This window comes from Ochotona princeps, unplaced genomic scaffold, assembly GCF_030435755.1.
Source record: "Ochotona princeps isolate mOchPri1 unplaced genomic scaffold, mOchPri1.hap1 HAP1_SCAFFOLD_106, whole genome shotgun sequence".
NCBI classification, from domain to species: Eukaryota; Metazoa; Chordata; class Mammalia; order Lagomorpha; family Ochotonidae; genus Ochotona; species Ochotona princeps.
This window is the reverse complement of record NW_026700568.1, coordinates 77836-93532: the sequence shown is the minus strand read 5'-3', so window position 1 is coordinate 93532 and position 15697 is coordinate 77836.

Sequence of the window (15697 nt, the reverse complement as noted above, 5' to 3'; positions counted from 1 at the left end):
TAATAAAAACAAAAACATTAAAATCCATGAGATATAGCTTCTGCTGATTTTTGTTGGTGAAATGTGTCTCTTGTAGACAACAAATAGATGTGCTTTGATTTTTAATCCAGTCTACTAATCTATGGCATTTGATTGAGCCTAAGTCATTTATTTTCAGGGTTAATACGTGTGCATTGTACTTTGGTCCTGTCATTTTAGGAATGGGTTGTTCATTGATTTAGTTTTCGGTTGTCATTTTACTGGGATGTTCTTCTCATTTGCCTTTGGTTTTGGTGGGTACTATACCACTTCTCTGTTAAGAGAACATCTTGAAGTATCGTTAGTAGGGCAGGTTTGGAAGAGGCATATTCTTTTAACTTTTCTTTACTGTGGAAGAATTTTATTTCATTTTTAAAGACAAAAGAAAGCCTTGCTGGATGTGTTAACCTGGGCCGACTATTGTTTTCTTTTAGAATCTGGAATATGTCGCTCCATTCTCTTCTTGCCTGTAGTTTCCTGTGAGAGATCTCCTGTGAGTTTAATTGGCATTCCTTTATATGTCAGTTGATTTTTTTTCACGTGCACATTTAAGGATCTTTTCCTTATGTTCAACTGAAGAGAGCTTAATGATCATGTGTCGTGGTGAAGATGTCTTTTGATCAAGCCTGTTGGGAGTTTGCGCCCCTCTTGGAAATTGTTTCCCAATTATTTCTCTATATTAGGGAAATTTTCCTTTATTATTTCATTAAATATATCTGTAAAACTAGTTTCTCTTTCTACACTTTCTGGTACTCCCATAACTCTTATATTAGGCTTCTTAATAGTGTCTGTCAATTTTTGAATACTTTTTCTGGCCTGATCCAACTCTGCTTCCAGCTTTTTGTTTGCTTCCCCTGGTGAAAGGAAATATCTTCCAATTTTGAGATTCTTTCTTCTGCTTGCTTTATTCTATTTTGCAGACTCTCCACTATACTTTTAATTTTCTCTACTGTGTTCTTAATTTCTAATATATAAGCTTTGATTTGCTTTATTGCTGCTATTCCTAGTGTAACATATTCCTTAAATTCTTTGAACTCTTGTATGTGCTTCTCAGTGTTGATTAGAAGCTTTAAAATGAGTTTTCTGAATTCTGTCCCCCATTTTCTCGATATCTTCCTCAGCTAACTCTGAGGTTGGCATAAGGTTTTGCTCCTTTGCAGGGGAGTTTTCAGTTATATATATTGTGCCTTGTCTCTTCCTTTTGTTCTTGGTCATTGTACTTCTGGTTATCAGTCTTCTCCTTGGAGAAGTTTTCTAAACTGTGTCATCCACAGGTCTAAAGTTTAATTTTACATAGTACCATTTGTACACAGCTCTTTGCTTGCAGCCATATGTCCCACTACTTCCAGCAAGTTCCAGGTCCACCATGGTCTCCACAGCCCCAACTCCAGGCTCACCACTCTCCACCTCATGTACTATCATGCTGAGGTTGTACTGTTGTCTATACAACCTTTATCCCATTTCCAGTTGGATCAGGTCCGGGATTAGGGAGACAATAGGTCTCGTGTAAAGCTAGACTGTTGGTGGTGCTGATCTTGTCGGAACCTTTTGAACGTTAGGTCTGGGTGATACACGTACCTATTTTGACCCCTACGATGCTACAGTCGGTATTATTTTCCTATGGGACCAGTGCAATCCACTGAACACAGTGGGTTTTGGCGAGCTCAGTACATGTGCAGTTTACTATTGTCCCTTGCAGTCCTAAACTTTTGCCACAGTGTACAAAATGGTGCCTGACGTGCCCCTACTGGAGTTCTTGATCTGCTGGCCATCAGGTCTGAGAGCTACCCATACTTGTCTTGGGTGGAACTTGTAGAATGCCACATTGATGCAGTTCACTGAGTCAAAAATGAGTTCACCCCAAGCTCAGTTTATGCTCAGTCCTTTCCCTTGCCTTTGCCTCCTTATGCAAAATGGTGCCCTATTTGGCTTTAGGGGGCTGACTGGGCCATGAAATCCACCATGTTCTCACACTGCCCATCTAGGATCTGCTGTCTCTGCTTCTGGTCAAATCAAATGGACCAGCAGGACAAACAATTCTTTGTTTGGGTTCACCTCCCAAGCTCCCAGTGAAAGTCCCTTTCCACCTGGTTGCTGGTGGAGTTCCTGCTGCTGGTGGAGTTCAGATCACTGTTAGCTGAATGCCACTGGAGCATCAGTCACTGCAATACCACACCATTGTTTTTATTGGTTTCCTGTGTGTGACAGTCTCCAGGTATCCCTCTGCTGCTATTCTGTCCTCTCCTATTTCCTAGAATGTGTCCTCTCCACTTCATTCTGTTTAAATGTTTCTCCATCCATTTAAACGTGTCCTTACCCTATTCTGCCATCTTGAGTCTCCATTTCATTTCTGAACTATGCCCTTGAGTAGTCTTCAGCTGTGTTTTGAATTTCCTTCATTTCCTAGGTGCTTCAGGGTGTAGTGCACATTGCGAGCTGAGTCCCAGCAGCAGTAGCAGCAGAAGGGTGTGAGCCTGCTCCTTATGACTGACTTCAGCCTGTGAGAGAATTCATCCCATAAGGCCACTGTTTTGAGTCCCAGTGGCTCTTTTCCCATATGGCACCCTTCCTAGTGGCTTAGAAAACAAGTGGAGTATGGTCCAAGTATTTGGGACCCTGAACCCATGTGAGAGACCTAGAGGAAGCTCCAGGCTTTTTATCAGCCATTTGGGGATTGAACCAGCAGACAGATCTCTGCTCCCTACCTCTCCTTTTTCTGTAACTCCAACTTTCAAATAAAAATGAAATCTTTCAAAAAGTAAGAGGTACTTAAAAAGGTCTACATATCATATGAAACTGTTCAGGAGAGAGATTTCTTCCTGTTCATTCTCCAAATGGTTACAATGGTTGGGGCTAGGTCAGAATGGAATCAGGAGCCTGGATAGCCTTCTGGCTCTCTCACAGGTGTTGCAAGTATCTGCAGACCTGAGCTGTCCTCCACTGTTTTAACAGGTGCATTATTGAGTATATGGAGTAGAAGTGGAGTAACCTGCATTTGATCCCATGCTCACAAAGATGCTGGCATTGCAGGCAGTGTCTTATCCCACTATGCCACAATGCTGCTTCCCAAAGCCCCTCTTAGCCCTGTGAGGAAGGACTGCAGACTTCTCTGCATGGGGGCTTTCCATCTTCCTTTCAATCTTCTATCTCTGCTACCCAGCTGGCCTGGAGCTGGGCTTCCAGACACAACTTTCTGATGTTTGGTGAGTAAGTCAACAGATGGATAGTACACTCTCTGTCACTCTGCCACTCACATCATTAGTTTAGAGGGTATCGCCCAGAATCCTACACGCCCACCCCTGTGACAACTGAATTCATAGTGGTGCCTTCTGCTTCATCCTGGCAACCAGTGCTGTGTCTGCTGAAACGTCGTGTGAGTGAGGCCTTAAAGTCAGCTGTGCAGACTGGTCTCTCTCACCAAGCACTATGTGTGGAGGATTTGCCATGTCTGTTACTGGTAAGCCCTACTGTATGTTACCCTGATCTGATTATTCAGCTATAAAAAGATGCTGTTGTTATTAAAATTGTGACCAATATAAATGAAGGCGTTGTACTTGATCATTTTCTGGGTGATGGTTGCTATGGGAATGGGTGATGGGTAAAGCAGACTGAGGCAGGTGCTCACTCTGGTTTCACTGGAGAATGCAACATCTTTCAAGGCTAATAGATAATGCACAGGCCAATAGTGGGTGAGGGCCAACAATCCTTACTGTATTAGGGCCCAGGCAGAGCCAAAACCAGTACCTACATCAGAAGGGGTATAGAATTTTTTGGTACATTGGAGACTATAATTTGTATTTTCTTGACTATATTAAATCTGTAAATTCCTTTGGCGATTGTGGACACAGAATAAGTGTTCACAGGCAGGCACTGAGGTGCAGTGGATAAAGCCATCTCCTGTGACATCTGCTGTTGGGGTTCAATGAATCCGAGTGAGACTCCAAGGAGAATGAAATGATTTTAATTTCTAGTCCAGGGGCAACCTCTGGGGCTTACAGTAGGGGCTTACTGTTACACAAAACAGAAAGTAAGCAATAGGAATTTACAATGCAGAGGTTGGGGGTCCTGATCATATCACTTCAATGTAGACAGTAATAAAACAGCATGCCTCGAAGGTAGCTATCTTTCCAGTAAATCTAAAAACTCTATGATTCCCTTTATCTCCTGTCTGCCTCCTGGTGTTTCAGCAAGCAGGAGCTTTTCCCCATAACAGGACACAGGTGTGGCTTTGGAGATTCCAGATTTCTAGAAGTACAGTCACCTTTATAATTAACCCTTTCAACCTGCATCCCATGAACTGCTACTGATATCCTAGGTGATTCACTTCCAACCCAGCTTCCTCATGGTAGCTTGGGAAATGCACTGGAAGAGGGCCTCAGTGATGGGATGCCTGCACCCATGTGGGAGACTGGATGAAAACCATGCCTCAGCCTGGCCCAGTGCTGGCAACTGAGACCACATGGGCCTCAACCATCAGATAAGGGACCTGTTTGTCTCCTCATCTCTCTGGGACTCTAACTTCCCATTAAAAAAAAAAAAAACAATCTTTATAAAAATAAATAAGTAAATTTTCCATCCCATGAACATGATAGATCTTTCTTTGTTAAATATCCTTTGTAAGTATATTTAATTACTTTCTTTAGTGTTACATAATTGTATTAGAGAAATATATTTTATATTCTTGGTTTACATCATTCCATTAAGATTTTTGTCATAGCTAATGAGATAGCTGTTGTAATTTCCTGCTGGTGGAGTTCATATTGACAATTATAAATGCACATTCAGTTTGAACTGTGCAAGTTTACTGAGTTTGGCATTGAACTTAACGTCTGCTGTTTCCAATTTTCTCCAAAGCTGAACCAGGAATCTGCAGTCAGGGATACCTGGACTTACACTTTTTCTAACAGTAAGCCTTTCATTTATTTCTCTTGCCTAACTGCGTTGGTAGGAATCCGTGGTTTTAAATGAAAGAGAGGAGTGAGGATAGGCATTCTTGGGTTCCCAATTTTTTCCCATTCAGCATAATATTGGGCGTGGATTTATCCAACCCAGCCATTACGAGGTTGAGATACATTCTTTGTAGAGTGAATTTGTTAAAAGTTTTTAAATCACAAGCCATTGATCTGTCTATTGTAGTGACCCTGTGAATTTTCTACTTCATTCTGTTGGTGTGAGGCATGCTGTATTTCTCGGCTTTCAGGAAGTTTGTGCACCAGAATCCCTAAATAATTCTATTAGAATTTTTTTTTTTTGATGTGTTGCTTGATTCAGTTCACTTAGCGTTGTTGAAAACTTTTACAGCTCTGTTTATGAGGATATTGATCTATAGTTTTATTTCTATTTTTGAATGGATGATAAAGCTGTGTTCATAGAATCAACTTGGAATTGTTCCCAGCACATCAAACTTCTTAGAATTCTTGGAAGTTGAGCAGAGTCTGCTGAGGCTCAGCAGGGAGGTTACCTTCTCTTAGGATTCTCTTTGTTGGGGTTTGTCATTACCACTTCCAACTCTGCCCTTGTTGCTGACTGCAGCCATTTTGTGCCTTATTGTGTCCACTGGAGTAAGCCACATGTGCAGACTTTTATCTCTCTTTGTCTTACCAAACATTTAACTCTCTTTAGTTTTATTTTACTATTTCTACTCTGATATTTATTATTTATTTCTTCTTCAAACATTGGAATTTTTCCCTTCATTTTCTTTTTTTTTTTCAAGATTTATTTTTATTACAAAGTCAGATATACAGAGAGGAGGAGAGACAGAGAGGAAGATCTTCCATCCAATGATTTACTCTCCAAGTGAGCTGCAATGGGCCAGTGTGCGCCAATCTGATGCCGGGAACCAGGAACCTCTTCCAGGTCTCCCACATGGGTGCAGGGTCCCAAAGCCTTGGGCTATCCTCAACTGCTTTCCCAGGCCACAAGCAGGGAGCTGGATGAGAAGTGGAGCTGCCGGGATTAGAACCAGTGCCCATATGGGATCACGGGGCTTTCAAGGTGAGGACTTTAGCCGCTAGGCCACACCGCCAGGTTCCCCTTCATTTTCATAGTCTTTTAGTTGCCTTCTTTCTGTTTGGTATGCTTCTATTTATTTCTGAATGTGCATGTGATCATTGCTATAAAGCCTCAGAGTTTGCTTTTGTAATAAGCATTCCTCTATGTTTCAGTGTATTGGTGTTTCCACTTTTTTTTCATTTAGGTAATTGAATTTTTTTTCTCTTTGGATTTCTTCATTGATCGATTACTCCTTCAGGAGTGTGTTGTTTACCAGCTCATGTATTTTCAGTATTTCTAGAGTTTCTGTTGTGACAAGTTGTAGTTGTATTCCATTTTAGCCAGGGAGGACAATGTGATATTATTTCAGTTTTCTTGAGTTTACTAAGATTCATTTTGTGGCTTAGCATGTCCTGTGTGTCATGGTTTGTGGATTAGACGCCCTGTGTGTCACGGTTTGTGATTTAGCATGTTCTGTGTGTCATGATTTATATCTTCGCATGTTTTTTGTGTCAGGGTCTGTGATTTTCCAAGTTCATGTATCAGTTTGTGGCTTGATGTGTTCCATGTGTCACAACTGCTGATGAACACACTGTGCATGTAGCTCCTGGTGATAGGATACTCTGAGTCTGTGTTGCTTGTTGGGTACAGAGAAATTTCCTTCTAATTCTTTTCTCTCTTGGTGTGACTGGCACCTTGATGGTATTAGAACATTGTATTGCCCCTGCAAGCCTGTGTGCTAAAAGGATACGTGTTGGATGGGTCTGATTCTAGGATGTGTATATATGACCACCCACAGTAGAGCAAGAACATACCTGTCTTGGGAAAGGGAGCCATACAGCAGACAATCCTGAATTTGCCAAGGTCACCACTCCTCCTTCAAACGGTTTGGGAGTAGGACTCATTTGCCTGCCCGTGACTTGCAGGACATTGGTTAGGCTGACATAATGGGGTCATAAGAGCTACATGGTCCAGCTTGGCCTGTGACACTACAGTGTAGTTCACTATGTGATGTATTGAGCCTGGGGTTCCCAGGAATGCTCTGTGCTGCTGAGGGTTATATTTAGGGTTGAGGTTGGGGTAGGTTTGTTAGCTTTGGGGATGAGGTTGGGTTCAGGTTCTGGATAGGGTTGGGGTTTCAGTTAGGATTTGGTTTGTGGTTCAGTTAGGGTTTGGTTTGTGGTTCAGTTAGGGTTATACTTAGGGATTAAGGTTAGGGTTCAAGTTTGCATTAGGTTCCAGATTTGGGTTAGGTTAGGGTTCGGTTTCGGGTTACACATTAGGGTTCATATTCAATCTCAGGTAGGGTTAGGGTTAGTGGTTAGGGGTTTGGGGTTAGGGTTAGACTTAGGGCTAGGGCTACGGCTCAAATATTTAAGCCTATAATTCACATTAGAGATCCTTATTTTAAAAAGATAAAACATTATTCTTCCTGAAGGAGTTTATATTCAGGAGATTTGAAACAATAAGGCCGTTTTAATTCCAGAAGGTAGGGGTTAGGTCATCACCATGTCAGATGTTGACTAGGAACTTCAGTCCTGTTCCACCATTCCCAACTAAGGCAACTGTAAGGTGGGAGATATTCCTCCAGTACCATGGGACAATTGGTGGACCTTGTCGGAATGAGCACTAGTCCTTACCACGTGAGGACCAGCACGAGGGGACCGTGTGACTGTGATGGGGGATGAGCACAAGAGAACTATACGGAGGATCTTGGAACCAGCACCAGGAACATGCAAGGAGAGGCACTAGGGAATGACCAGAGAATTTGTAGCAGACAGTATCAGAGAAACATGAGAAAGGTTGTAAAATCAGAAATAGTCTCCACTATGTTCAGATTAGTACTTTCTTGGCATTAGGTCTAAGCTGGTGTGGATGATATGGGGTGAGGAAACAGAAGAAATTCCCTTTCTGACTATCCGCAACAGAAAAAATGAAATCTAGAAGGCTGAAGCTAAATTATTTCTGAAATATGTAACTTTGGGGGCACTTGGGATAAACTGTGAGAAAAGAGACAGAGGCTGTGAAACATCGGGAAGATTATTTGCCTTTTGAGCAACGATGCCAGACCCACAGCTGATAGGTTGCTAATTCCTCTTTGTACTCACACACACACACACACGAACACACGCACACGCACACACACACACACACAAATAAGAGACTGATGTTTACGGAATAGGCAGATTGACAGAGGGGGAGAGAGCGGGAAAGCAAGAAAGGGAAAGCAGGATCTGCCATGTGCTAGTTCACTGCCCAAATGGCTGCCACAGCCAAGGCTGAGTTGATCTGAAGCCTGGAGTCAGGAGCTTCTTCTGGGTCTCCCAGGTGGATGCAGCCTCTTGAGTCTTTGGGCCATCCACCACTGCTTTCCAAGCCCATAAGCAGAGAGCTGGATGCAAACAGGTGCGGCTGGGACACAGACCACACCCATAATACATGCTGGCACTGCAAGGCCGAGGCTTTGCCACTTAAGCCATAACTCCAGCCAGGGGTCAGGGTCAGCGTCAGGGTCAAGGTCAGGGTCAACATAAGCATCAGGGTCAGAGTTAGGGGGAAGGTTAGGGGTTAGGGTGGGGGTTAGGGTTTACGGTGAGGGTTAGGGTGAGGGTTAGGGTTAGGCTTAGCCCTTCTAATTCCTCTTCAATGGCTCTGCAGGGCAAGACTATTTAACCACTGATGGAAGAATGTAACAATTAAAAATAGTTTGTCAACTTTTCATATCTCAAAACACTCTTCAAACACACACACACACTCACGCACATGCACATGAACACGCACACACACACAAAGACACGTACACACACACTCCAAAAAGAGAAACTGCCTCCCTAGCAGAGCAGAGGGACACAAAGAAGAAAAGGAAAGACACATTGCAGAGCAAAGTTTCCAAAATGCAATGGTGAAGTTTGGTGAGAGGTAAGAAATATGGCAGGGTCTGCTCAAATTGCTAGCGACCCAAGGAGGATGCCTTCTTTTGCTCAGACAGAATCTGATGAAGCTTGACTGGATTTGTGATGCTCAGATGAACAGGCTGTATGCTACTCCCATTGTAGGGCCCTATATAAGGCCTCCGCCCTTCCCTCTCTGCCTTGCTGGTGCTCTGCTGGGAACCTGCACTCTCCACGGCGGTTTGTCAAGCATCATCCAGCAGCATTTTTGTGCCTCTGGAGAAGCACACTACTTTGCACCAGACAGAAAGTCCTTCAGAACATGCAGGTGGAGCGGTGGCTGTCGATGCAGAAGACACAGCCCCAGACCCACAGAGCACTGACATCTCAGAAGATGGGCAAGCAGCGTATGGTCGCAGCTGGGCCCAGAGTTCCTCCAGCAGAGGAGGAGGACCCCAGGGTGAAGTGCAAGAACTGTGGCGCCTTCGGTCACATGGCCAGCAGCAGGAGGTGCCCCATCAAGCGCTGGGATGGGACCCTAGCCCTGTATCCCTTGAAGTCCAATGAAGAGAACCTGGGGCCACAGAAGATCCAGCAGTCCAAGGATTCCGGGCCCTTTACCAAGACAGTACAAGACAAGGAGGGACACAGGCGACAAGAGAAGCATCGCAGAACTCCCCTCCAGACATGTCTCACCAAAGCCCAAGCAAGACAGCAACACCACCGTGAGAATGCGACTGACTCCTCTGAAAAGCTTCTGAGGACACCCAGTAGGCCGCGGCCCGTGCACACAACCAAGAAGACAACCGGCATGAATCCTCTTCTCCAAGCTCAGGCAGAAGAGAGGTCTGCAGTCCCTGCGTCTCCTCTTCCCCAAGAGGCCTCCAGGATGCAAGGCCGACCTCAAAGCATCCAATCTCATGCACCAGTCAGGTGTCCTGAGGGGTGGACACAGGCCAAGCCGCAGGGTCCCGCACGCAGAATGTGTCCACGCTCCACTCTCGGCAGCATCATTCCAGGCAAGAGATCTGCCCATTGGCCCAGAGCTTCTTGGCAGATGGGCGCCAAGAGGCCAAGGCTCGCTGCTGCTGTCCCTGCATCACAGAATGCCAGTCAGACCAGAGAGCCGGTGACTCTCCAAACACAACAGCCACTGCCACAGCCACGGCCACTGCCACTGCCACTGCCAGCTACAGCAGGAGTTGCAAGGAAACCATCATGGCATGTGACCCAGAGCTCACCAAATCCAGAGCTCAGCGCTCATCAGCAGCCTCCAAGCAACAGACCTCAGCTGAAGCCTTCCCCGGACTGCACTGGCTCCCATCCCCCAAGTCCTGGCTCTGCCCCTCACCTGCAGTCCCTCAAGATGCTCCTCAGCAGAGTTCACGGCAACCGGTGGAGCTGCACAATCATCAGCACTCCCTCCTCCCAGCCTCCTGAGGAGGCCGTTCCTCGACCACTCAAGACCCCCGTTGCAGATGACAGAGTGGGATCCTGCTCCAAATCCCCACTCAGCGTGCTCTATGAGGGTCTCCAGGTCTCATCCTCTTCCGAGGACACTGACCAGGAGTGAGATGCCAAAGGGAAGGGAATGTGAACTTGGGCTAGGGGAAAGCTGCAAGCAGCAGGCTGTGCCTGCGCAATCACAGCGCCCTCAGGTGTTCGGCAGGAGCACCGCGGGGACCTCACAGAGTGTTCAGAGCTGATGGGGACAATGGCTTCTTTGAATCCTGTTGGTTGTCATTCTTTGTCCGGTGCAAGCCCACTGGGAAGAATGGCTTTTCTACGAAGGTGAGGACGCTATGCAGTTGTTTGCAGGACACCTAGTGTGACACCTAGCACAGCTAGAAATCTGAGCAGCTCATCTGCACGGGTCTCCCAATGAAGCTTTGGGGGTCACGAGGGCTGTACTTTGGGCTCGAACTCTTTGAAGCAGGGCCCGGCCAGAGCTCCCAAGAGGAAGAGCTATCATGCCAAGATGCCGCTCCTGGTGTCCCAGGCATTTCACTCCAAGAGCCTTTCGCATGTATGTCTTGGCGGCAGGGTAGTGCCCAAGTGAAGTGCATGGGTGTGCCCGTACAAAGGCTTTGTGCCCTGTGATCTTCTCTCTGAGTGAAATCCTACCTCTCATGCATCCCGCGAGTAAGGACATTCTCCCAAGTCTTCCGGCGCAGCCGGCATTGGATGCCAGCTCTGCCAGTGACCACTTGACCATTATGCCGGAGCACCGGCCTCCTGCACAGGCTGGCAAGCGAGGGGCACAGGGTGTGGGCAGCACTCGGGAGGCTGTTGCATCGGTGCAGACCTGTAGGACTGTGAGATAGGTTGTCCACCACAATTTTGCTCCCGTGGAATGCACCAGATTGGGGAGGCAAAGACACACGATGTCTCCCAGGAAACACCGGGGTTCCCTCGAGCAGCCACATCTGGTTCCGGTTTGGGTAGAAGCAGTGGACTCTGGAGGGACCTGAAGAGAGAGCGGGAGATTGTGGGCATGGTTCGGCTCTTGCCGTGCCCCCAAGGCAGAGCCTGTGTGTCCCTACTCACCCCAGTGCTCTGTGGAGCCCCAAACCCTGCCTTGCACTTCCCAGACTGCTGTGAATGACATGGGGCTGAACTGCCTCCACAGCCTCTGGGTTAAGCTGCCAGGTGCTAAGAGGCAGCAACAGCCCAGAGTGCTCCCGAATCCTGCTATTCCACAGATTCCATCATCTCTGAAGCCTAGAAAATGTTCTGTATATGTGTCCAAAGGCCATCGTCCCATGCCGTAGTGATGCCAGCACTTTGCGTGTACAAAGAAACGAGGACAATATTTGCTCAAAAATCACTCAACAAACAGACAAACAGCAAGATATGCTAGGATGCAATTAGAATTCTTTTCTAGAACCTGTTTCCCGTTATGGGAACTGCAGTTTTCACAGAGAAGACGGGATGGCGAGAGAAAGATCTTGCGTCTGCTGTTCACGCCCCAGATGGCTGCCATGGACCGAGCTGAGGCAATCTGAAGCCACAGGCCAGGAGCTGGTTCGGGTCAACCTTGGGGGGTCGGGGGCAGGGACTCAAGGACATGGGCCATCCTCTGCCACTTCCCCAGTCTCTAAGCAGGGAATTAGATGGGAGTTAGAGCGGCCAAGCCTTGAGGCAGCATCCCTGTTGGATGCTGTCGCTTAGGGTGGAAGATTATTAGCCTTTTGAGCAACGGCGCCAGACCCACAGCTGATAGGTTGCTAATTCCTCTTTGTACTCACACACACACACACACACACACATGCACACGCACACACACACACACACACACAAATAAGAGACTGATGTTTATGGAATAGGCAGATTGACAGAGGGCGAGAGAGCGGGAAAGCAAGAAAGGGAAAGCAGGATCTGCCATGTGCTAGTTCACTGCCCAAATGGCTGCCACAGCCAAGGCTGAGTTGATCTGAAGCCTGGAGTCAGGAGCTTCTTCTGGGTCTCCCAGGTGGATGCAGCCTCTCGAGTCTTTGGGCCATCCACCACTGCTTTCCAAGCCCATAAGCAGAGAGCTGGATGCAAACAGGTGCGGCTGGGACACAGACCACACCCATAATACATGCTGGCACTGCAAGGCCGAGGCTTTGCCACTTAAGCCATAGCTCCAGCCAGGGGTCAGGGTCAGGGTCAAGGTCAGGGTCAACATCAGCATCAGGTCAGAGTCAGGGTCAGGGTTAGGGGTTACGGTGAGGGTTAAGGTTAGGGTTAGGGTTAGCCCTTCTATTTCCTCTTCAATGGCTCTGCAGGGCAAGACTATTTAACCACTGATGGAAGAACGTAACGCTTAAAAATACCTTGTCAAACTTTCATATCTCCAAACACTCTTCAAACACACACACACACACACACACACACAGACACAGACACAGACACACACACACTCCAAAAAAGTGAAACTGCCTCCCTAGCAGAGCAGAGGGACACAAAGAAGAAAAGGAAAGGCACATTGCAGAGCAAAGTTTCCAAAATGCAATGGTGAAGTTTGGTGAGAGAAATATGGCAGGGTGTGCTCAAATTGCTAGCGACCCAAGGAGGATGCCTTCTTTTGCTCAGACAGAATCTGATGAAGCTTGACTGGATTTGTGATGCTCAGATGAACAGGCTGTATGCTACTCCCATTGTAGGGCCCTATATAAGGCCTCCGCCCTTCCCTCTCTGCCTTGCTGGTGCTCTGCTGGGAACCTGCACTCTCCACGGCGGTTTGTCAAGCATCATCCAGCAGCATTTTTGTGCCTCTGGAGAAGCACACTACTTTGCACCAGACAGAAAGTCCTTCAGAACATGCAGGTGGAGCGGTGGCTGTCGATGCAGAAGACACAGCCCCAGACCCACAGAGCACTGACATCTCAGAAGATGGGCAAGCAGCGTATGGTCGCAGCTGGGCCCAGAGTACCTCCAGCAGAGGAGGAGGACCCCAGGGTGAAGTGCAAGCACTGTGGCGCCTTCGGTCACATGGCCAGCAGCAGGAGGTGCCCCATCAAGCGCTGGGATGGGACCCTAGCCCTGTATCCCTTGAAGTCCAATGAAGAGAACCTGGAGCCACAGAAGATCCAGCAGTCCAAGGATTCCGGGCCCTTTACCAAGACAGTACAAGACAAGGAGGGACACAGGCGACAAGAGAAGCATCGCAGAACTCCCCTCCAGACATGTCTCACCAAAGCCCAAGCAAGACAGCAACACCACCGTGAGAATGCGACTGACTCCTCTGAAAAGCTTCTGAGGACACCCAGTAGGCCGCGGCCCGTGCACACAACCAAGAAGACAACCGGCATGAATCCTCTTCTCCAAGCTCAGGCAGAAGAGAGGTCTGCAGTCCCTGCGTCTCCTCTTCCCCAAGAGGCCTCCAGGATGCAAGGCCGACCTCAAAGCATCCAATCTCATGCACCAGTCAGGTGTCCTGAGGGGTGGACACAGGCCAAGCCGCAGGGTCCCGCACGCAGAATGTGTCCACGCTCCACTCTCGGCAGCATCATTCCAGGCAAGAGATCTGCCCATTGGCCCAGAGCTTCTTGGCAGACGGGCGCCAAGAGGCCAAGGCTCACTGCTGCTGTCCCTGCATCACAGAATGCCAGTCAGACCAGAGAGCCGGTGACTCTCCAAACACAACAGCCACTGCCACAGCCACGGCCACTGCCACTGCCACTGCCAGCTACAGCAGGAGTTGCAAGGAAACCATCATGGCATGTGACCCAGAGCTCACCAAATCCAGAGCTCAGCGCTCATCAGCAGCCTCCAAGCAACAGACCTCAGCTGAAGCCTTCCCCGGACTGCACTGGCTCCCATCCCCCAAGTCCTGGCTCTGCCCCTCACCTGCAGTCCCTCAAGATGCTCCTCAGCAGAGTTCACGGCAACCGGTGGAGCTGCACAATCATCAGCACTCCCTCCTCCCAGCCTCCTGAGGAGGCCGTTCCTCGACCACTCAAGACCCCCGTTGCAGATGACAGAGTGGGATCCTGCTCCAAATCCCCACTCAGCGTGCTCTATGAGGATCTCCAGGTCTCATCCTCTTCCGAGGACACTGACCAGGAGTGAGATGCCAAAGGGAAGGGAATGTGAACTTGGGCTAGGGGAAAGCTGCAAGCAGCAGGCTGTGCCTGCGCAATCACAGCGCCCTCAGGTGTTCGGCAGGAGCACCGCGGGGACCTCACAGAGTGTTCAGAGCTGATGGGGACAATGGCTCCTTTGAATCCTGTTGGTTGTCATTCTTTGTCCGGTGCAAGCCCACTGGGAAGAATGGCTTTTCCACGAAGGTGAGGACGCTATGCAGTTGTTTGCAGGACACCTAGTGTGACACCTAGCACAGCTAGAAATCTGAGCAGCTCATCTGCACGGGTCTCCCAATGAAGCTTTGGGGGTCACGAGGGCTGTACTTTGGGCTCGAACTCTTTGAAGCAGGGCCCGGCCAGAGCTCCCAAGAGGAAGAGCTATCATGCCAAGATGCCGCTCCTGGTGTCCCAGGCATTTCACTCCAAGAGCTTTTCGCATGTATGTCTTGGCGGCAGGGTAGTGCCCAAGTGAAGTGCATGGGTGTGCCCGTACAAAGGCTTTGTGCCCTGTGATCTTCTCTCTGAGTGAAATCCTACCTCTCATGCATCCCGCGAGTAAGGACATTCTCCCAAGTCTTCCGGCGCAGCCGGCATTGGATGCCAGCTCTGCCAGTGACCACTTGACCATTATGCCGGAGCACCGGCCTCCTGCAGAGGCTGGCAAGCGAGGGGCACAGGGTGTGGGCAGCACTCGGGAGGCTGTTGCATCGGTGCAGACCTGTAGGACTGTGAGATAGGTTGTCCACCACAATTTTGCTCCCGTGGAATGCACCAGATTGGGGAGGCAGAGACACACGATGTTTCCCAGGAAACACCGGGGTTCCCTCGAGCAGCCACATCTGGTTCCGGTTTGGGTAGAAGCAGTGGACTCTGGAGGGACCTGAAGAGAGAGCGGGAGATTGTGGGCATGGTTCGGCTCTTGCCGTGCCCCCAAGGCAGAGCCTGTGTGTCCCTACTCACCCCAGTGCTCTGTGGAGCCCCAAACCCTGCCTTGCACTTCCCAGACTGCTGTGAATGACATGGGGCTGAACTGCCTCCACAGCCTCTGGGTTAAGCTGCCAGGTGCTAAGAGGCAGCAACAGCCCAGAGTGCTCCCGAATCCTGCTATTCCACAGATTCCATCATCTCTGAAGCCTAGAAAATGTTCTGTATATGTGTCCAAAGGCCATCGTCCCATGCCGTAGTGATGCCAGCACTTTGCGTGTACAAAGAAACGAGGACAATATT